General features: G+C 31.0%; 1 protein-coding gene across 3 annotated transcripts in view; it reads right to left on the bottom strand.

The window, feature by feature from the left end:
• LOC148284772 (4-vinylanisole receptor-like) overlaps nt 1-8037 on the bottom strand; it is a 35838-nt gene extending 27801 nt beyond the window's left edge. The window contains exon 1 of one of the 3 annotated variants that reach the window (XM_088235025.1): nt 7874-8037. The gene's annotated coding sequence lies outside the window, so the exon portion shown is untranslated. The remainder of the gene's footprint in view (nt 1-7873) is intronic. The other 2 variants (XM_088235042.1, XM_088235050.1) reach the window with 2 other exon arrangements.
• Between the last annotated feature and the right edge of the window lie 15350 nt (nt 8038-23387).

Below are 23387 nucleotides of genomic sequence, written 5' to 3'. Positions count from 1 at the left end.
ATACCCACATCATGTAAATTTAATTTAACTTAATGACATCTTTGTATATCTTGTATTCATCATATTCATATTATCTAGTAAATCTCAGAACAATGTAAGTTAATCTTTCATTTAATTTCACGCTTCCTTGCAACGAAACTGCGGTAAGTTAAACCAATTATTTCATTAACATATTACAACAGAGATGAAGAACATTTAAAAGAAGGCAATTTAGATGTCTAGGCATCTACAGGGCTTATGACCTGTCATTGGCTGGTTTAAGTGGCCATTTTACACACTGTATAACATTCACCTTTGTACCCATATTTGAAATTTTTTTATAAATATCTTTAGCTTTTAAATCTTTTTTTCTTATTGAATATGTTCTGTTACTTGAATTATAAAAATAAAACTTTTATTTTATTGGTTGGTTGGAAGAAATTGCCATTTGGCAATAAGCCTGCCAATGTACAAATAACATTATGTACAAAAAGTTAAATAAATAAAACATCTATATTCCTTCAATTCTTTTATCTGTTGATGTTTGTAAAGTTAAAGAGCTGAAACCTGTATTTATGCGAATGAGATTCATCTAATTGAATTATTTCACCTACATACTAGGCAACGCCTAAAATTTTTATTTTTTCAATTTCTATACTTCTTCATGGACCAGGTGGATTTATTAACAATATTTTGAGTTTTGTCCAAATTTTTGTAGACAAGGACTGGATTCAACTCCCTGGGGAGCTGTTAACATTAACATATTATAACAGATATAAAGACCATTTTAAAGAAGGCAATATAGATGTCTAGGCATCTACAGGGCTTATGACCTGTCATTATTTCATTGCAACAAAAGATTTCACTACAACGCAAAAAACGATGCAAGATTACTATGTAAACTTCCTATTAGTAACAGTCATCGGGGTTCTGGTATCAAATAAAGCCTGCGTACTAAGTCCAAAACAAAAATAAGCAAACCATTACGCCATTTTTCTGTTGGAGTTGGTATAAAATATAAAACGCAATATTAATCTGTCTTTGCGTATAAATTAGAACTGAACTAATATTTTGTGCCGTTCTTTCCCATCGAAGGAAAACAGTGTTAACCCTTCATCAAATTTTTTTTAATTTACGTTTTTACACATTTAACATTTTGATTAGTAAAAAAATAAATTAATAATTGTTCATAAAATCCCATAAGCCACTTACTTTAATATATTATGACCTTGGTTTTTAAAACAATAATTTTGTAGATGTAATTAGAAGCCAGACAGATCATTTATACAGACACTTATAAACTTTTTTTCCTTTCAAATACAAGAAAATATATTTTGAAAATTAAAGAAACATGTAAGCTAGTTGAATAACTCTTCAAATATAAACTTTTGAACGTATAGCCACTCTCTTACTTGGTACTAAAACTAAATAATCGATTTATATTACTATACTTATTACATATTTTTTAAGTAATCAAGCTATACAACGAGTTGAATGTGTTCGTGATCTTGGTGTGATTCTAGATAAAAAAAACTCACGTATGAAAACCACATCGAAAATATAGTGAACCGGGCACACAGAAACTAAGGTTTTGTTATCCGCACTTGCCAAGTTTTTAATAATATTGGTACTATTAAATTAATTTATTTCGCTTACGTTCGCAGTCTCCTTGAATATGCCTCCTCTGTGTGGTCTCCCCAGTATTCCATACACAAGATGAGGCTTGAAAATATTCAGAAAACATTTTTGAGACATCTCAATTGGAGATCCAGATTTACGGACCTTAACTATAAAACTTCTTGTCATAAACATAATATACTTAGTCTTGAGGATAGTCGTTTGTTATTAGATATGGGGATTTTACCTGACATTCTTAATGAACGTCTTGATAGTCCTGTTCTGGTTTCTGAGTTGGCCCTTAACGTACCTGGCTACCGCACCCGTCACACGAATCTATCTCTTTTCCATGTACCTACAGTTCGCACCAACTATGCACAGAACTCTCCTCTGATTCGCTTGACGCGTAATTATAATTTATTTTTCAATAACATAGACATATTTAACTGCAGTAAACTCACTTTTAAAACCAACATTAAAAAACTATTATTTGAAAAAAAATATGTTTCGTTATAAAAAAAATAATATTTTTACATTATAAATTTAAATTGTTTCTATTCACTCATATCAAATACACCATTACCCTGTCCCTAAACCTACCCTCACACCCATATACAATCACACATTCACATACCTACCAAAACCACACTCCACTTTTTTACACACGCATCCTCACAAAAAAAAAAAAAAACTCGCACACATGCACTTCTATGAATTATATCTAACTGAACTGGATTTTTATAATTGTATTTATGTGGAAAACTGATTTGGCTTTATTTTATGTTTTTTTTTATAATGTTGTGTATATTTTTTTGTATTGCTGTTGTTTTTCTTAATAAACAAAATTTCTTAAAATTTCTTAAAATTGTTGGTACTTCTCAACCATCATTATACGATACATTGATACAGTTAATTACCTTGCAATAATATGTGTGATTGTGTGATTTTTCTTTTGGTGACTTATATAAAGGGCGTTGGAGTTAAGCATTGTTAAAATAATGATAATAAAAATCTAATATGAGATTATAAAATATATAAAATTACTATAATGAACAAAGGTTTTTGTGATATAAGTAAAGACGGTAGTTTGTGTGAGGGTGCGTAAGTAAAAAAAATTAAAACATGTATTGATATTGAAAAGGGTATAGGAAAAGACTTGTAAGAGGTTTGACTCTAAAGAAATAAAAATAGTTTTTACCTACTTTCGAAAATTCTCAAAAATATTTTTTAAAAATAATTTTATGATGATTTCATTAAATTTTTTAAAATGCACAGAAAGTTTTAAAACTTTATCTTGAATAGATCAATTATTTATTTACATTTGTTTATTTGTAATACACACCGTGAATGCGGTAATGAACATGTACCTTTAATTATACAAATCAGGATAGTGTGCCTTTTATATGATTCTTTCATTTGTATTAGAGTAATCAGAATTATTATTATATAACTCAATATAAAAGTATGTATTCATTTGATGTTTTGAAAACATCACAGTAAAGACTACTACTCCTACTGCCATCACGCCATTGCCACGGATAGGCTGAAAGGACGGACCGCCACTCACGTATATCCTAGCATACATTCCTAGCTTCTACCACATTCATACATAGTATCATACATGCCCTTTGGTTCTGCTCGCCTTTGATATGGCCAGACTTAAGATTTTAGTTTATCTGATCATGATTTATCTTTCCTGGTCTTCCTCGTCTGACGTTACCGTTCATTCTCGTTATTTATATCTGTTTCACCATTCTTAGTCTTATTAATTAATAACTAAAAATTGTGTTGCTTTTAATTGAAAAAAATCTCGTATTGTTTTTATGTATATTTCATTTTTTACTTTCTATGTTTATTCATTTACATATGTTTTATTTTTCTTTTTAATACTAGTATTTTACACGTATCTTATTTAAAAAAATATATAAATGGTATATTCTGTAATTTATTTTTATTCTTCAATTTTTAATTACTAACGATATATTTTCCAATTTGAATTTAAGCTTCAATTTTTATTATTATCGGTATGTTTTATAATTTATAATAATTATGTCTTATTTCTTTACTATTAATGGCATATTCTCTAATTTATTATTGTGATTCAATTTTTATTATTATTACTTGCATGTTTTCTAATTTATATTTATATTGATTTTTTATAATGTTATTATTATTCTTTGAATTTATTAAGCATCATTTAATGAAATAAAAATAAAAAAAACACATGAAAAAAATAAGGTCCTTCCTAAACACAGGAATTTCCTAGCTAGTCGGGACCTGAAACTAATAAACTCTGTACATTTTAAAACTGTGAAAAAAAAAAAATATATATATTAAACCTGACTCTACTCTACTCTATTTACTACTCTCGCCTGATTTCATCATTCTTAACCCCGTCATACATTAATTTCTCACACATTCGTCCGAGAGATCGTATTTTGACCGCGTTCACTCCTTCCTCTGCCAGTTCCATGTAAAGAAATGAAGACACGTGAAAAATACAACAACCTCGTTAAAGTAAATAAATTATTTATGAATTTTAACGAACAACAAAACGTCATTATTTTGAAGTAGGTACCCTTAGCAAATATATTATAAGACCTGAAAAATATAAATTATTCACACTTTTGGCAATATTCAGATGTTACGAATTTGAAATTCAAATTTCCCGCAGTTCGAAATTAAAATCCGGCAAAAAACAAGTATAATTCTGTATCTAATGTCTGCAAAACTTTCTGGCTGAGGTTAATTTCAATATTTATGGCGTGAACAGATGCAAATTATTTAGCCTTTCTGGGTTATTAAATTCGGGTTATTTTTTCTCTTCGTAACTTCCAGACCTTCGTGAATCTAACTTTAGATTATTCGACTGAATTATCGTTTGATATTTGCAACAAACATCAGCTTAATATATCTAACTGGATTATTTTACAAGTTATATTTAAGCCATGACCAAAACTTTGTAGACAAGATCTAGATATTTATCCGACCGTATTGATATCAATATTAGATCGTTTTAAACAAACAAATCTAGAATACGAATACAATAATTTGGACTAACCCAAAATATATTAAATGAAAATCACATGATTCAAATCATCACCATTGTTCCCTTTCCGCATCTAATGGTGCATAGGGCCATGCATTTGACTAACTAACTGCATCACGGCGTCTGAGAAAGCTGTTGTTCATTAATTTTTAAAATATATGTATCAGGGCGGATGAAAAATATAATGATGTATTCTTCATCTTAATAAAGATTTCAACATCTCATAAAAGGAAATGAAATAAATTATAACTAAACCCTGAACCTAAAGCCTTAGACTTATTGATTTTTTGGCATGTAATAAACATGGCACAGGTACGCTGCAACTGTAGTAGTAATGCCGTGTCCTATAAACCACTTGGTGTGGAAAAAAAATGACGGTAATGAAAATGAAAAATCCATCATCATAATTCCCTTTTCCGCACCAAATGGTGCATAGGACACCGCATTAGTATACCAAACGGAGGGTATCTAAAAAAAAAAATATATGTCTACCATGTCGAAAACCGAACACGAGACCTCTTGCAAGGTAGGCAAACGCGCTGACCATTACACCACGAGGTCTACAAAACAACAAAAAAATATGTGCTCAAAAACAATTTTAGAAAAAATATTTCAATTTATACAATCGGACCGTACAAGGTCTGGTTGTGAAAGTTTGCCCAAACAGTTTTCCTTTTATAAAAAAGCTGTTATATCGTACAAATTAATGCATCGGTAGGTACGGTTTTTGCCTTTCCATAGAAGTGTCATTGTGTGATACAGCAGTAAGCTCCTCATTCTAAATTCAAAGTAAATTCCTTCAATGGCTGCGGACGTTGGCTTAACCGCCATAAGCTTAAAATAGTGGCAGTTTGAAACTGAGAGCACCACCTTCTATGAAACTTGTGTATTTGGCGAGTGACTGAAAAAAATTGGAACTTGCCATAACGAGGAAGAGTAAAAATATTTCGTTTATTATTTTTGTAAACAAGTTCTTACTGGGTTGAATCCCCAAGATATGACGTATGTATCAACTAGAGGCAAATCGTCGTCCATTAAAGCGACTATCGTATTTTGTGGACGATAAGATGCATCGGACCATGAGACGCATCCCAATTTTTGCTGAATTTTCATTTTATATAGGTATATAAACTTATAATATAAGAAATCAAACACTGATTTGGGTATACTGGACACTTTATTTTAGTTTTACCTATACAAAAAACAAACTTTTGTGACAATTGTTTCGCCTTGTTAGGGCATTTTCAACGAATGTGAAGATTGGATGGATTGAATGTCCTTATACTCTCAAGTTATATTATTGAAGGTACTAAAGTAAAAAATAAAAATTATCTTATGTACAAAATTCATAATTGTGGGAAAAACCAATAGTTAAGGGCATGGCTAAGTGTTTAATAGGTAATGGGGAATTTTGGTATTTATTTTTGAATTCCGAAAAAATTTACAACACAGTAAGTATTTATTGACATACATGTATGTATTGTAAGATGGTTAATGAATCTTTATAGTTTTATATCTTTAGATAATAGTTTTGGAAAATATAAGAATAATATTTTAATAGGTTGGGGGTTCTTTATAATTTTAATACATGATTGAAATATTATGAAGAAATTCTTAAAAACATAAATGTATGTTTTTATACAATATGTATATTTGATTAACAAATTACAACAGGAATGGATAATACCTTAACTAAGAAAATATGAAAGTCTAGGCATTTACAGGGCTTATGACCTGTCATTGGCTGGTTTAAGTGGCTATTTTACACACTGTGCAACATTCACCATTTTGCCCATGTTTGAACATCCATATTTCTTCCATTTGTTGATTTTAGTAAAGTTAAAGAGCTGAAACCTTTATTGTTGTGAAGAGATTCATCTGACTGAATTATTTCACATACTAAGCAACGCCGGGAAAACAATTTTTCAATTTTTAAACTTCTTCTTGGACCAGTTGGTTTCATTACAATATTTGAGTTTATCCAAATGTTCGTAGACAAAAGACTGGATATTACCCCTTTTTTACATTTTCGGAAGCTGCGCACTCTGTTTTTAGACAGTCGTGTCTTTTGCTAGTAGGCATATATTATATATTTATAAAAATATTATTTTTTTCGTGTAATAAACATTTTTTCGTTATTTTTTTTTTTGTTATTTTTTATATCATTTGTACTGTTATTAGATTGTCAAAATCACTTGTGCCGCATTGGTAATAAATATATAGATTTTTGCTATTAGATTTTTCTATTTATAGTGAAATTATTTTTGTTATTCTTGAATAACGTTCACACTTGTATACGTTTGAACACTTAAACAAATTTTAATTACAAAAAACTTTTTTGAAAAATTTAAATTGAAACTTATCTTGCTTAGATATTATAAAATACGTAATAAAATAATGTATAAGAACCTACAACATCTGAATTGCATACAAAAATAGAACTTAAAATATTACTTAATATGTCTTTTCTTCAATCATGGAAAACATACATTTTTTAAATAATATATCCTTTATTTTATAAATAAAATACATTGAGCATATTTTTAAAAATATCATAATACCTACGTCCCAATATTTTATGTTGATGTTCGCGATACCCTTCGTTTCTAATTAGCATTGTTGTGTAAAAGAGCGGCTGTAGGCAGTTATGCAAATGGCTACCCAGAAGACAAGATGGCGGACGGCAGAAATGTTGCGGACAACAAAAAATATCAACGCTAGCGGCAGCGTGAGAGGGTGGTCTCATTTAATTATTGCTTTCTAACGCTTTGACCTAAAGTATTCACATTTGAATATATGTTAAACTATTTGAATTATAAGCCATATTCATTAGGTACTTAACATAAAAAATAGAGAATGGTTTTAGTGCCGTGATAGTACTTCAAATCAGAGATCTGAAGTCCACTCCACGCTTCACCAGTAGACAAATAAAACAAAACTTAAACTATCGTGTTGTTTACCCGTTGCGTTAAGACAAAGAGCAGATAACGCCATATCACTCTGTTCTTGCATACGGACCTCGCTTCCTCTACATTAATACATCACTTATCATGCACGCACGTCTATTACTCCGACGTTCAACATGTTCATCTTCATGTATATATTAAATTTGATCATGCCATGTTGTTAAGGAGTGGACAAAGTGTGAAGAATATCTCGTCCTAGGAGGAGGAAAATTAAGTAAGTGGACTGGATTGTAAAGAAGGAAGGTCGCGCAACTCCGCTAACCTGCTGATAATGAGGCGCAGTGAGTGTTAGAACCTGGCTGGTAAAGCTGGCTGGCGATCGTGAGACGCTGGCACAGATTGTATGGAGCTAGCTGTCTAAATATACGCTGGCACAGCTCGCTTGATGAAAGAAAACGCACTTCACTCTTAGAAAGTTATTTGTGTGCTGCAATTTGTAATGTTGTTACCGGCACTCATAGGTAGAATTATTATTGAGTGGAGTGCGCTAGGAAAATGGAAAGGACGGATATGTAGATACGGATTCAGTTAAGAGTTGGTCAGAACACGTGTCTTTCTCGGTCTTCCTTGTTTTCTGCATCCATCAACATTTGCATCGTTAATTCTTTTAGCCGTTCTTTCGTCGTTTATTCGCGACACATTTCCAAACCAACGCAGTCCTTTTTTTTAATGTTTTCGATAATGCTTGACTCAGTTTTGAAAAATAAATGGATCTCGACATTTTTCTATCATACGTAGCACGTAAAGCGTTAAGCAAATGCAATATCAATTTCATAGCTTCAGTAATTTAAACTAACCTTGTCTTTCTAAACGGCGCATGATTTTTCATCAAATATTTATTTATAATTAATTTAATATTCGGATCGATTGTGCCGATTTTTCGGCTGATATAAATTTTTGTATTCCCTTTTCTCGCACTAAACGTAGTACACGTTACTGAGAAACGACCACTACAACACCAGATCAGCTGAGAATTCTTTATCAGCAAGCGCAATTAGTAATTTTTAAAATTTTGAGATGACATACAGTTTGGACATATTCAACGACTTAGTTTTCCACCACAAATGAAAGCTGACTCTTATTTACCATAATCTTTATATTATTTCTTAAGAAACGATTGATTGTGTCTGTCATCTCTCTGTATGGGCCTATTTCGCCCGTTGAACGTCCGAGTCATCGAGGGCGATCTTAGCCGCAGACCCTCGACCTCGGATTATCCACCTCACCCTACCACCTCATCCGATCACCGAGTTTTAAAAAAGACGCCTCGCTTCCAGTCAACAACGAAAACGAAAAAAATATTGTAAATTTGAAACGCCTTGCGATCGGATCTTCACACGTGTAATTTTATAGCATAGCACGATAGCCGACTGTTGCCTGCTAGTAATAAATAAAAAAATAATAAAATCAAAAATTACTGCATCTATTATGCACATGACATTTACACTACATTTTGCTCACATCACTCCATAAAACACATTCCATACTCTATATTCTTAACAATAAAAACACCAGCACACATAAAATCACGTTTAATACACACTTTTGTTACACCTTATTGTCTTGTTCAAAAAACGGTTTTACATATCGTGTTACATACGTAATTGGAGCTGTTTAGGTTTAAGTTTTTTTTGTAATAATTTTATTGTATTATACCAACATAACACTGTGTGCAAAACCATAAGTATAACCAAAATTGTATAACTTGCTCTACCTGTTATTCTCTCTTTTTTCTCTGCTGCATTGACATGTTTTTTTACTTTTAAACTGCTTTTAATTACTCATATTATATTTGTAAATACAATCAATATATTGCAGCTCTTACTATAGTGTGTCATTAATTTTGAAGATGTCTTTAAAATTGACTTAAATTTACTGTCTTATATTTCACTCAAAGATTCTTCTCATCATTTCTTTGAATCCCTTAAAATATGTATGTGTATATTTATGTTTTTCCTTTTTTTTTTAATGTTATTACTATTATATTTCATTTTTGCATCTGAGCATGTTTTTCATTCTTTAATTTAATTCTTAACTTTTAATTTCTTTTACAAATTTTCTTCATTTTTAATATTATTTCCATTTGTAAATACTAACAAAATACAAACTTCAAAATAACTTTTTTTACTTAAATTCTAATTGTTAAACAACTTACATTTTTGTTTTTTTTCCTTCTCTTTTTTGTACTTTAATTAATAACCTTACGTATAATTACTTTATAATGTGGAAACTTCACTGGTCCATTAGAGTAAAGTCTAACTGTGTAAAATATAAAACTTTGTAACTGTACTGTATGTTTCCTTAATAAAAGAAAATAAAATAAATAAAAAAATAAAACAAAATAAAATTATAGTTTCATCACACATTTGCGCAAGAGTTTTCATTTCAAATGTATTTTATTAATATATTATTTACCAATAAATAAATCGCTCTGCTATGTGAATTATGTTTAGTTTATTTTTTGTGTGTGCATTTGCAAACTTAATATACGAGTAGATACACATAATATATGTATCGACGCATATATTATATGAGCACACTAATACAAAACTATTGAATTTAAATTTTATTTTTTTATTCCTCATTTCTCTAGAAAAAGTGAACCTCCGCACAAACTATGCCTTTATGGGATTAAACGTAAAATGTATAAAAAATTGCGTGAAATAATGTGAATAAAATATAAACTAATTCATGAAAGACAAAAACTATTATTTTTTATTTATTATAATTGGTATTTGATTTAGAGGTTAAGCTTGCTCTTTACTTTCCATTGCTGAAAACAGGCTCCACAACTAACAAATACTGCCTCATAATCTTGTGTGTTTATTTCAATTTCCTACAATAACATGCAAGATTTCATTTTTATAGTAGAAAGGGAGGCAAGGCGTTTACCCAAGTGTCGTAGAAATTTCTGAATATATAATACACCCACTGTGTACCAGATTGTCTGGACGGGATACAGTTCCTGACAGCAGCATAAAGTGTGTCTTCTAACTACAAGTATATTGGCAATAACAATTACCAACAGATAAGTTCAACTAACAACTCCCACAGCCTAAAGTTAAAACATTTGTTCGTAGAAAGTATAATATTTGCGAACAAGCGAGCTCAAAACTAAAGAAGAATAATTATGTTTCCCAACAAATGCAAATTGGTTAAGTTGTGAGATTTGAGCATTATAACAGAAGTTTTTACTTCTGTTTGTTGGTAATAAAACACATGTCCTACTAAATTTAGGTATTCATTGATTGCTTGTTTATTTGATACGAATTATACTTCTCCATGAAAATACTGAGGTATAATTAATTAAAAATGATATATTGAATTCACTGCAAGTTATTGACCCTTTTACGCGGATCCATTTTAAAGATATTTTGGCCTCTTTTTAGATCCGTACATTGCAAAAACAATTTTTGAATAAAATGGCATTGCATATTTAATTTGATGCTTTGCCAATGTCAAGTTGTATTATTGTATAAGCAAACTGGTTTGTCAGTACGCAACCAGGCCCAACCATTGGGTCTACAAGGAACATAAACATAGGCAAGTAAAACAGTTTCGACAAAGTCTTTTCCTTTCTCGTTTAAAAACTAAAAAGGAGAGACCTTCCACAAAACGATTAATTCTTCATACATACTTATACTACTTTCATCTGTCACCAATCCAACAACAAACCCCAGTCGTGCAGTTAAAATTGATAAAAGAAATATAATAAAAAGCTTGTATACAGATGGACTCCTGCTCGCCAAGATGAGTTGGATACTTGTACGAAGATAAATTAGTGGGGCCAAAGTCTTGAAACAGGTTGGCTTTCGCTTTTATGAACGGTAAATCAGTAGACTCTCGTACAGTCAATTTGTTTTTTACCCTCAATCTTACTTTCCCAATTTCAATGGTGATAGGGTGTGTAAGTTCGTTAGCTTGTTTGTAAATCAAAAGAAACAAGTCATCGGACAAAAATGAAACGGAGACGACGTCCAAAGCAGTGCATGGGGGTCGAGGAAGAATCAAACCACCGTAATTTTCCGTGTCTAATGTGCTGGCTGCCTTCAAAAGATGTACCGAACCATGAGTATTACGCTGCAATCTAAAATTTAATTTCAATTAAAACAATTAGCAACTAAAAAGGGTTGTAAAAGGTGTTAAATATGGAAAGTGCAGATAGGTATAATTAAAATGCAGCGTATTGTTTGGCCAAAACAATATTGAAATACTTGATCCACAAATGTATAGTTAATGTTTTATTTTTTGAACGGTTTATAATACAAATCAATAGTTTTTCAACCGTTTTAAATACGCGACCCTCTTACAAGTAAAAAAAATGTATGGCCACTCCAACCCTTTTATGACTAGATTTTGGTCCTGGTTGGGTAAGTTTTGCTTGCTTGGGTCCATGACCCACAGGTTGAAAAACTCTTTTACTACGAGTATAACAAAACAACATGTTTGGTCAGCTCATTATCTTTGTGTTTTTGTAAACTGATAATAGTGGTGGATTGTGTGAACTATATGGAAATTATTCACCTTCAAGTTTTTCAATTTATGCCACTAAAATTAAACACTTTACAATTCAAAATCATCTGTGATATGTACCAGTAACGTGTTGATGTTGAGGAAATGCATGTTTAAGTTAATTTATGTAACACAAATTTTCACTTTGTCCGAAATTATGTAGATACTGATATGATGATAGTAAATTATCAGAATTACACTTGAGAATATGTGACTTGCTTACAAGATAGTAGTACAAACACTTTTTAAATTGGAAAGGATGCGGGTAGAATCAGGACATTAACAGTTTAATACGCTGCTAGTACATGGAATGATATTTTAGTATTCACACGACACTTTAAAATACACGATAAAAGAAAAATCATACATTTAAGGGTTAAATGATGGAGACAGTGAAACTTAAGGATGAAATAAACAGTGATCATTAAAGTAGGCATAAATATGTCAGTTTGTGCAGTTCAGCTTAGTAGATTCTTAGCAGAATTCCCAGTTGGGATTTCAATGTTTACAGTTGCAATTGCAATTTTTACAGAGAAAGTTTACTGCTTCCTGAAAATAAAACCAACGGCTTTGAAATTAACGACCCAGTCAAAGAGATTTCATCTCAGTCTTTGGACGTCTGCGTTTGTTGTTTAATAATGCATTCATGTGTGTTAAAAATACATCTAAAAAATTTATTTTAATGCTTGTTTTTATGAGACTTAGAGTTTTATTATTATTATTTAAGGTATAAAGTTTATATGTGAAGCACGAACTTTGTGGTTATTCATTATAATAAAATGAATAAAACAACTTTGTTTTTAACCAAATAAGAAAACAATAATTAATAACCGAATAAACAGTATTTCTTTTAGTCCTCTCCCGTCTTACTTCGAAAATAATGATATCAAATTACCACCCGTGAAAGAAAAATACGACTTGATTTATTGGGTCCACGTGTAGTTTTAAGTGAACATGATAAAAATAAAAAAGGAATCAATTCATTAGTGACGTAAACCTTGACAAAGAAGCTTGTTTGCTTTGCTTTGAAAAATAAAAAATAGTGGTTAAAAACAAAGTGGTTTTATTTATTTTATTATTATTTAAAGTATTTACTTTGTGATCAAACATTTTACTAAATGTTATAAGTTATTTGTATTTAACCACTTACCGACTTAAATGGCCCGTCTCTTTGTCAGGACACCAATTAGACTAACAAGTGGGTTTTGCGTGATAGTTTAATTGGCGTTTTGACAAAGAGACGGGTGCGTCTTGAAACCGGTAGGCATTTAAAAGTCGATTAGTGGTTATGTATAAGTATTTTATAACATTTCGACTAAGAATAATTATTTAAAATAACGTTTATTGTACAAAAAATGCCTTCAAGTTTTTACGAAAGAGCAACTGCTTTTACATTTTAACATCGAAGGCATATAGAACCATTAATCAAAAAGACTTTTATGATATATCAAAAAACATATCAAAATTTAAAATAATGTTCAAGACATATGTGATAAACAATTTATAAATTAAATATATTTGCAATGTTATTATTAGAACACACATAACAATATGTACGATATGTGTGTCCTACTTTAAGATTTAAATAAATATATATATTATAATATTGTTATTATTATTTGTGCGTAAATACTAAGAATTAAAATTTCTAATTATAATTAAAACGTGTAATAACTTTTTTTTGCTAAATTTTATGGTTATATACTACCTATTTTATTTAGAGAGGGGAGTTTCGGTTTAAAGATGAAGTAGCAGTAACAGTTGCCGTTTCTCAAATCAAACTGTTTTGTGTAACGGTTTCTAAATAACATACTCAAGCAGCGTTTACAAAAAATGGGTGCAAGCAACTAATAAAACAGTTTCACAAAACTAAACTAATCTATTTACTGTGAAGAAAAACTAGTCAGGATATGTGAAACAGTTTTTGAAATAAGAGTTTAGAGCAGTACTGGCAAAACCCGTAGCCACCCCTCCCCACAGCAATGGCTGTTTTTAATGACCGTGACTCCCAAAACAAAACAAAAATACTGTGATCTTTAGGGGAGGGCAACCACAATTTGCTCACCCTATTTTAAACTGTTATTTTTAGAAACAGTTTCACGTAGCAGATTAATTTATGAATTAGTAATATTGATTAATGTTTTCTTTATAGAAATCGTTTAATTTTTGTGTGAAACAGTTTCGGAAGAACAACTTATATGTTATGTATTACGGGTTTCTAATTCACCTTTTCAACAGGGTTCACCTATTTTAAAACAGTTAATAAAATAACGGTATATGACCCCATTAGGCGTTTCTTGTTTTAAAAATAAATTTATGCATTTAATTTTACAAAAAGAAACATGAAAATATGTTTATTTATTTAAACGCCTTGTAAGCTTTTACATTTATAAATTTAAAGGAAGACATGTTTTTTACACAAAAACAGCAAAAAATAAAAATTACTTAGGATGTTAAAATAAAAAAAATATATAAAAAAACATCTTACGTATTAGTAAAAAAAAATGAATAAAGTACATTAAATGTTACAGTGGAAAGAACAGAAGTGCATTTTTTCCTTTCAGTTATATTAATCGAATCTTAAAATTTTAAGAAGTACGAAAAATCATAAGTAATAATCCAGAATGATATAACTTAATACAAGACAAACAATCTAAATAAACAAAGTATTCTTTAGGTATTTAAATTTGAAGACAACAAATTTTAAAAATAAATTGAAGTTTATAAAATATATGCAACCATCGCGTACTTTACAAAATAGAAAAACGCTTCGGAAGTGGAATCGTTTTGCAAAAGAAGGATTTGGGTCCCACACCTTTTCAGGACATTTAAATAAGCGACGGTCACAATTCGCATAGTCCTCGCATCTATAAAAGGGAACAAACAGGGTCGGATTTAGATAAATATCGATTTGAATCTTTTTGAAAGGATTGTCCACATTCCATTACGATTTAAAATAGGTTTACTTTCGAATAACGTTTTAAAGACGCTATTATTTGACAGGCCTATAATTTTCAACGATTATCACGATTATTGTTTGTCCGTGTCCAGGCGAATGAAAAGTACAGTTCTGTGTGTGAAATAGAACCAGAATCCTGGATGACGTTCTCGACTCGGTGGCTTCTGTCAAGTCTTAGTGTAAATCATAAAAAGGACTTTCGAATGGAGATGAGTCCGTTTCGTAGTGCAGTTATTGGCGCTTTTGTCTGCCATGCTTGAGGTCGCGGGTTTGATTTGTGGTGGAGTAGATAAAAATATGGGTTTTACGGGTAGTCCTACATTGCAATATTTTACTGTCCATAGACTGGCACCTGAAATCTAAAACTGATTTCTTAACGTTTATATCTGTATGTATGTTAATTTGTATTTTCTTCAGTATATAATGAGAATATTTATGTTTTATTAAAAACTATTTTTAATAAAATTGTGACGGAAGGAGACTAGGTGTGTAAATAGAAAATTTAATAAAATTGTGTTGCTCCAAAAACCCCCTAAAACTCTACAACAGCAGCGGGTGGAGGTAGGTTTTCTCCCTTAATAACTCTCAGGAGGTTGAATCCAGTTCTTGTTTACAAAAATTTAGATACACTCAAAATATTATGAAATTAATAGTAATTACTAAATGTTATGAAATATTTCATAAATCACTTACCGACTTTTCTTTGTTTACCGGTTTTAAGACGTCTCTTCGTCGGGACTTTAATTTAACCAATATGCAAAACTCACTGTACACGTACACCTTCACCATAGTTGTGGCACAAAAATATAAAAGTACAGAATCCGCAAATCACTTTACACAATGAAAATCGTGATTTTAATAAAAATACACTTATATTAAAATAAATAAAACAGCTTTGTTTTTAACCACTAATTTTTATTTTCCACCGACCGGTTTCAAAGCAAACAAGCTTCTTCGTCAAGGTTTACGTAACTAATGAATTGATTCCTTTTTTATTTTTATCATGTTCACTAAATCCACAAAGTTAGTGCTCAAATATAAACTTTAAATAAAAAACACTTGTTTAAATCTTATATACAAATAATAAAAGGTTAAAAGTAAATAATATGAAAATATTTCTCAGTACGAAAGCTTTAAAAAATAATGTTCTTTTGATCAATAATCAAACAACCTTTCAATATAGCCAGTTAAACGATGTACCACTGTACTGGTTAACCTAAACCTATTAAACTCACGCCCCTTCCTTCACCCCTTCCTCTTTTTTTTACTATTTCTCAAACAACTTAAAATATTTTTATGTTGCTTGTTTTTCAGTGCATGTTTGTCCTAATCAGTGCATGTGCTTATGACAATGCATATCGTGTAGGTTTTATATTTTTGTAAGTGGTTATTTATAAATGTTTAACTCTTAAAAGACTGTGGTAAATAATCCCTTTGCGCACGGTGATGTTACATCGTACCACTAGTAAAAGATGGAATATTCTAAAGTTCAGATATTTGAAAAAAAAACATGGAAACATATACTGTTTAATAATTCTTTATCCATAATGTATGTAAATAAACATATAATTTAGCCTTGTTATTGAAAAACAAATTAAAAATCACAAATTCGCCGCTCATATTACGCGCGTGCGTCCCCCATCACTGTCATCAACCGGCTGAAGACTGAAACTGTTTTAGACAACACCCGCAGCAGAACAGCGTCCCGGTCTTCCTTGTTATAACTTCTATCTTCGTGCTCTCTCTCATATAAAGTATATGTATAGATGTGTCGCTGAATTAGCGAACATTCATTCGTAGCCAGGATAAATATGTTTTGTATGATCATTTAGCGTAGTTATAAAAAATTACTTTGCAAATCGGTGGTGAAAATGCTCATTGGAAGATCATCAAAGATAAAAGTTCATCTTTTTTTAAAAAAAGAGAGATATATCAAGTCTTGTGTCCTATGTCGACTAGTGTCATGACATCACAGCCACACAAAAGTTAATAACATTTTGTAAAATGTTTGGCCACAAAGTTGATGTTTTAAATACTAATTATAAATTCCTTCTTCTTTCCTTCCCATCCCCTCTCTTCTCTTCATAGTATTGTGTTAATTTTTTTTTATATATATATTTATTTTTGTTAGTCTTTGCTTTTAATTTTTGTATAAAATTGTAAGATTCAATATGTCCATGTATTTATAATTTTCTCAAACTGAACGGTTTGGGTAGGTAGGAAGAAATTGCCTTAAGGCAATATGCCCGCCCTTATATGTTTATTTATTGTATATGTATATAAAGTGTCAAATAAATAAATAATAATCTTTGGCATTGACACACGAAAGTTCTCAGTAGAATCAAAGAAGGGAGGCACCTTATCAAAACCATCTCAGAGAGGCGAGCTCAATAGATCGGCCACATTATGCCCCATTAGGGTCTCCTGCATTACATAATAGAGGGAATGGCTGAGGAGACAGATCACAGAGGGCGTTCCCGACGGGAGTATTAAGAGCAAGTGTGCGAGAATTTGAACTGCGCCTCACATGTTGAGCTGAAGATAGCTGCAGAGGATAGAGAACAGTGGAGGATGAGATGCAGGACTATGATGCGAATCTGCAGTCTGCAGTCTTGCAGCTCCTAAGCCCACGGACGAATGGAATTATAGCAACCCAAAAATGATTTCAATAAAATTTTACGTTACATTTTACATTTTTTGGTAATTCAAAAGTCAACGACCAAGATAAACCGTAAATCATAATAAATGAGTACCCATACTACCTAAAACGTCTAAGTTAGGCTCCTAGGACGGGTCACCAAATCGAAAGGGAATTTAAATTGATAACAGCGTTATGTTTTATGGGCAAAGCTGCTCAGATCTTCAAACGACTATTTGAAGCAGATGGACGACATAATATGCAGGAGACTTCGGACCCAAATCGAGAATCTACCCTTTCGACTGCTTTTCTTTATGGAAAATTGATGAAAGGTTTCGTTTCGTTTGATTTTTTGTGCCAGTCTGAATACATTTGCCGGCAATTGAATTTCGTTTTGCACTTTATTAACTGGGTGACTCAAAATTGTATCGTTTTATAAATTTTAGGTAATTTGAATTATAAGCTACCACAGTGATACTTGATTAAAAAGCTTTAAATTAATCAACATAATTTCATACTCGTATATAAAAACATCTTTCACACTCATACGAGTACTAATCAAATATCTATTTATTTTATAAAACAATTGTTAATTAATAAAAAACACTAACTGGAAACATTTAATTTGCTAGCAATGCTATATTATTGTGATTCTTTGTAATTATTTCTGATTATCTTTTTTGCATTGTATTCTTTGGAATTTGATTATTGTGATTCCATGTCATTATAATTTGATAAAATTAATTTTACTATGTATTTTGACACGGGCATAGCCTAAAAAGCCTTAATAAGTTCATAAATATTTTATTTTGTAATTTTGAATGAATAAATAAATAAATAAATAAATGCTTTTAGTTAATTCAATTTTTTGTAGACAAGGACTGGATTCATCTCTGTTTCAATATGTTAATATTAACAGCTCCTTAGGGGGTTGAATCTCTACAAAAATTCGGACAAACTCAAAACACTGTTGATAAATCCATCTGGTCTAAGAAGAAGTATAAAAATTATTTTCAGACGTTTTATTATTTTAATGTTTAATATGATACAAATGTTTCCATTCATTTTTAACCAGTAAATCCACAATTCATTAGCCTAAGAACATGCTGATAATATCTAGTTCGGTGGCAAATTGTAAATTGCAAATCTAAAAAAAATTATCATATTGCGTGAATTTTCTTGTTTTTTTTTATTTCTCTTCAATATGTAAGTATATAAATTTTTACAACAAAGTTTATAAATGAGTTTTTTTTATGTAAGTTCATTGTAATTTACTAAAGAAATATTTCCAAATTTGTGAATTAAAATATCAGACGTCTTTTATTTCTATAATGTATAACGGTGATTTATGTTTCAATTAGCTTTTTATGTTAAAAAAAGCTTATATTATCCTACTTTTTATGCAGGCCTATGATTTTTTTTTTGAGAACCAACAGTAGTCTGAAATGTCTTCAAATGTCACTATCTAAATGTTTGAGTTGTTCCTTTTTCTATCTTTTTTCCTTTCCATCACTTTTCTTCTCCTCTCTTTATAGTAAAGTGTACATTTTTTGGTAATTTTTGTTTAAATTTTTTGTATAAAATTATAAGATTCTGCACAATTACTTAAAATATGTCCATGTACTTGTAATTTTCTAAAACTGAACGGTTTGGGTGGGTGAGAAAAAATTGCCTTAAAGCAATTTACCCGCCCTTAAATGTATATATATTGTATATGTATATAAAGTGTTAAATAAATAAAATAAATATAGTCAGTGGACCATAAATTTGGTGACCGCTGCTGTGGTATAGATTGTAATTCCCTTTTAATGCACAAATTTACTATTCTACTTTTTAGAGAAATATGAATAGAGTTATTTTGTTTGATGAACCACTTTTTACTGATATAACAGACTAGTTTTGGCAACTACGCGTTGCCCTTTTCAGGGTTATATAATAACGAAACTAATACTTAAAGTGCAATTTTATTTGAAATTTAATTTAGAAGTACAATTTCACAATGATCCACAAAGTTAATGCTACAAATATACAAAATATAACAATTTTACATTTAAATTTCGATGTTTTGAATACTAGTTATTTGGCGAAAAAATCATATGACATTCTGTATTTTTTTAAGACAATATTTTTACACCGATTGGCGCTGAACTGGCACACGAAGCGTGAGACTGATCAGTATGCCTTCAAATAAAAAATAACCAACGAGATCTGCTTCGATAAGAGTACCAATGCAGAGCTCTATGCTCTATGCTCTGTGAACCATCAGGTGTGGATTAGGAAATGCTGATTTAGTTTAGTGCATAGAAAAATCAATTTGTAAACGAAGCGTAGGGGAGGTTGGGGCATGATGGGGCCTTTAAGGTAATACGTCAATAAAACGTGTTTTTTTTTTAAATCCTTTAAAAAAAGTTTACTCTTATAAACTTTGATCTTTAATCTAACAAACGTGTTACAAAAAGACTAAAAATAAGATAAAAAAACTAGTGAAATAAATCAATTAAAAACAGTCGTAATTATCCCGTCTTGCCTAACTGGTGAGGAAAGATGGGGTACCGCCGACTGCGGTTCACAACTAAGACAGACAAGGACGGTGTCTTGGTTTTTTTGTCTACTCTAGCGCATGAACAGTGTGCCCAGCTCTGGCACATTTGACACGCTATCCAGCCTTTATTTGACTCAACGTATGACCCTCTACAAAACAGGCACTTTGTATCATCTTCATCATTTATGGAAGAAGAGTTACGTCTTGATCGTTTCGATGGCTACTTCATTTTCATTAAAAACTGTATGTATGGGACCCAAAAGAACCTTCACCTTATCTATCCTGTTATTATTTAGCCTGGCCAACATAACTTTTCGCTCCAAAGTCGTTTGAGGAATTAAATAAAATCTTGCAGCTAGTTTATATCCTTTTCTCCCTTCTAAAATGTCTTCTTTATCTCGATTCATGCATAACTTTGACCAACTCCCCCTCTTGGTCTTTCAAACGTTGTTTCGGACCATATTCTGCTTACACAAAGAAAATAAAAACTGTTACTAAATTGGGTTCAAGCAATGAGGTAAGATAGGGTACCGATACCCTGTCTTGCCCCTTTTAATATGCTCGTTAACAACGCTTATTGTTTACGAAATACAATTTCTCAGGAAATAATTAATGAACTTACTGTAAATTACAATACTTTAAGCTTGTAAAGCGACCATCAGCCAGTTAAAATCACGATATGCTTCTTTTAATGTCACAAGCAGCAAAACTCGATAAAATAACATAAAATTTGCGAAAAACACATTTAGTATTGCTGCGTATCGGAGCGTGCACACATGTCCGCTGCAATTGCATCATTGGTGGGAGGTTTAAAGAGAGCATCAAATGGCGTAATGTGCTCGGAGCTACTCGACCGATTTCAGCTTTTATCGCAGGGCCCCATCTTGCTCCACTACTCCATCATGCCCCACCTTCCCCTACCGATCATCTTTTACGTAAAAGTAAGGCGATCACTCTCACGCTACGGGCACCTGTCCAGAGGCTATGAAATATTCTTCAAAAATCCGCTTTGTTAACCACTATTTTTATGTCAACCTTTAGAGGAATCGAATCTTGAACCTCAAGCATGGTTACTGAAAGCCATCGAATCAAAAATACTCGCCTAGGATTTTATTTTTCATTTGCTTGGACACGGAAACTCAATGTTTATATCAACCAGTATCACTAGGTGAGAATACTCTTATTCAACACATGAGACATTATGGATTTTGCTATCAGTTTTTTTTTCAAAATATAAGTACATTTAGGCTATTTGAAACAGTCTGTAGATTCGAAAATATATATTTTTTCGATGTTGGCATTAGCATTCGAGACACCGAAAAACTTCAAACTTATGACACTATCGATATTTATTCCTCGCTTAATGAAAGTGAGGTTCGTTTCCAATGGATTTATCCTACAATAAGCCTCCAACATACGGCGCCCAGTCACAGAGAAATGAAAAAAATATATTGACTGATGTTCGAATGTCTCGATACTACATTCTTTAAAAAAAACGGTATTCTGCGGTAATTAATGATAAAAATTTTTTTTTTGAGAATATTGTGCACTAGATGAATATTTCTTTCCATATTGTCAAACTTAATTACCACGATGGATCCTTAACTTATTATTGCAAAAATAACTTAATTTCTAACCTATAGGAAAAAAACACTTTTTTAAAAAAATTTTAAAGTAATAAAGGTCTATGAAATACTGTCTACGAAAAAAAAAATTTGTAACTTATCAGAAGCATAAAAAATATTTTCAATTTATAATTTTGAATTCCCGCAAAAACGGTCATTGCATTGGCCACGCCTCTAACACGTCACGATCCATGTTCATTATAAACTTTGTTCCAAACTATTCAAATTTTTATGGAACACCGTCGCGAATCTTTTTTACGATATACATGACACTACCTAATGCTTTGTATGCCTTTGAGGGGATGTACCACGCACTCTTGTACTGATGCTTTCGGTCTGCACTACCGGCTGAACACGATAAAAGAAGTCTATCGAAATCTAATTTATTTATTTACACTTTTACATTGTTTGTGTTCTTTTTTTTCATACAGAATAATGTTCCCCCACTGGGGTGTCCCGTGCCGAGAGAAAACGTTTTACAAAATGTGAAACATGCCTTAAGTTAGCTATTTCACAAAGTTAATATAATAATAACAATAAAAAAACGTAATTAATCCAATTAAACTAATTATCATGAACATAATAGCATTAAATCGGCATTTTGCACGTATTTATTTATTCATATTTTTCTCTTACCAACTTATAATTAAATAAATAATAAAAATAATGTGTCCTCACCGGAGTTACTCGTGCCGAGGACACTTAACAATATATATATTTTTTAATGTTTTTACATTAGAGTATAAACAAAAGAGACTAACTTAATAAACAGAGATAATTAACAAAATATTCACAAATTTAAAAACAAGGTATATATGTACATCTATATTATTTGTATTACAAAACGCACAATAAAAATAACAAAAACCTAACATAAGCTATACACTTGTGGAGCGGTTGATTTAATATTGGTTTGGGAAAATGAGGCAATCCATTTTACTTCTACCTAGCTCCATTATCTATTTTTTTTTCCACTTTATCCACTTTTAGAAAATTCCTTGAAAAAACTATCAGTGATAAAACAATACTACTAACGAGAGTATAATACACCATTTATTAATAAAATAACTAATTACAATTTAGAAGGGAATACTTTCAGAACTACTCTTGTGTGGCTTTGATGTAACACGAGTATATGTACATAGGATACAAGACGTTATATATATCTCTTTTTTATTTTAATTATGAAGTTGTATACAGCGTAGTATTCGATGGACATCTACACATTGGATTTTGAAAGTTAAATTTGAATAAATATGCTGGATATTAAAGAAAAAATATTAATACTTACTCTGCGAATAATAATTATACGAATGAAAGTGATGCCAATACCACAATTAATCTATTTTACTGTATAAAAAAGAGCACGAGAATAGAACATATAACAAGAAAAACAGAGACGGAGTTCCGTGGCCGGTGTTTGTGTGAAAGAAACAAAAATAATAGGAGAAATTCTTTCATTCAGTCGACTATTGGCAGTTAAAGGGAGTGCTCGCTACT

The sequence above is a fragment of the Micrasema longulum genome, unplaced genomic scaffold (genome assembly GCF_059751315.1).
Source record: "Micrasema longulum isolate JH-2025_06_02 unplaced genomic scaffold, ASM5975131v1 h1tg000091l, whole genome shotgun sequence".
In the NCBI taxonomy this organism is placed as follows: domain Eukaryota; kingdom Metazoa; phylum Arthropoda; class Insecta; order Trichoptera; family Brachycentridae; genus Micrasema; species Micrasema longulum.
This window is presented reverse-complemented; position numbering and strand designations above follow the sequence as displayed.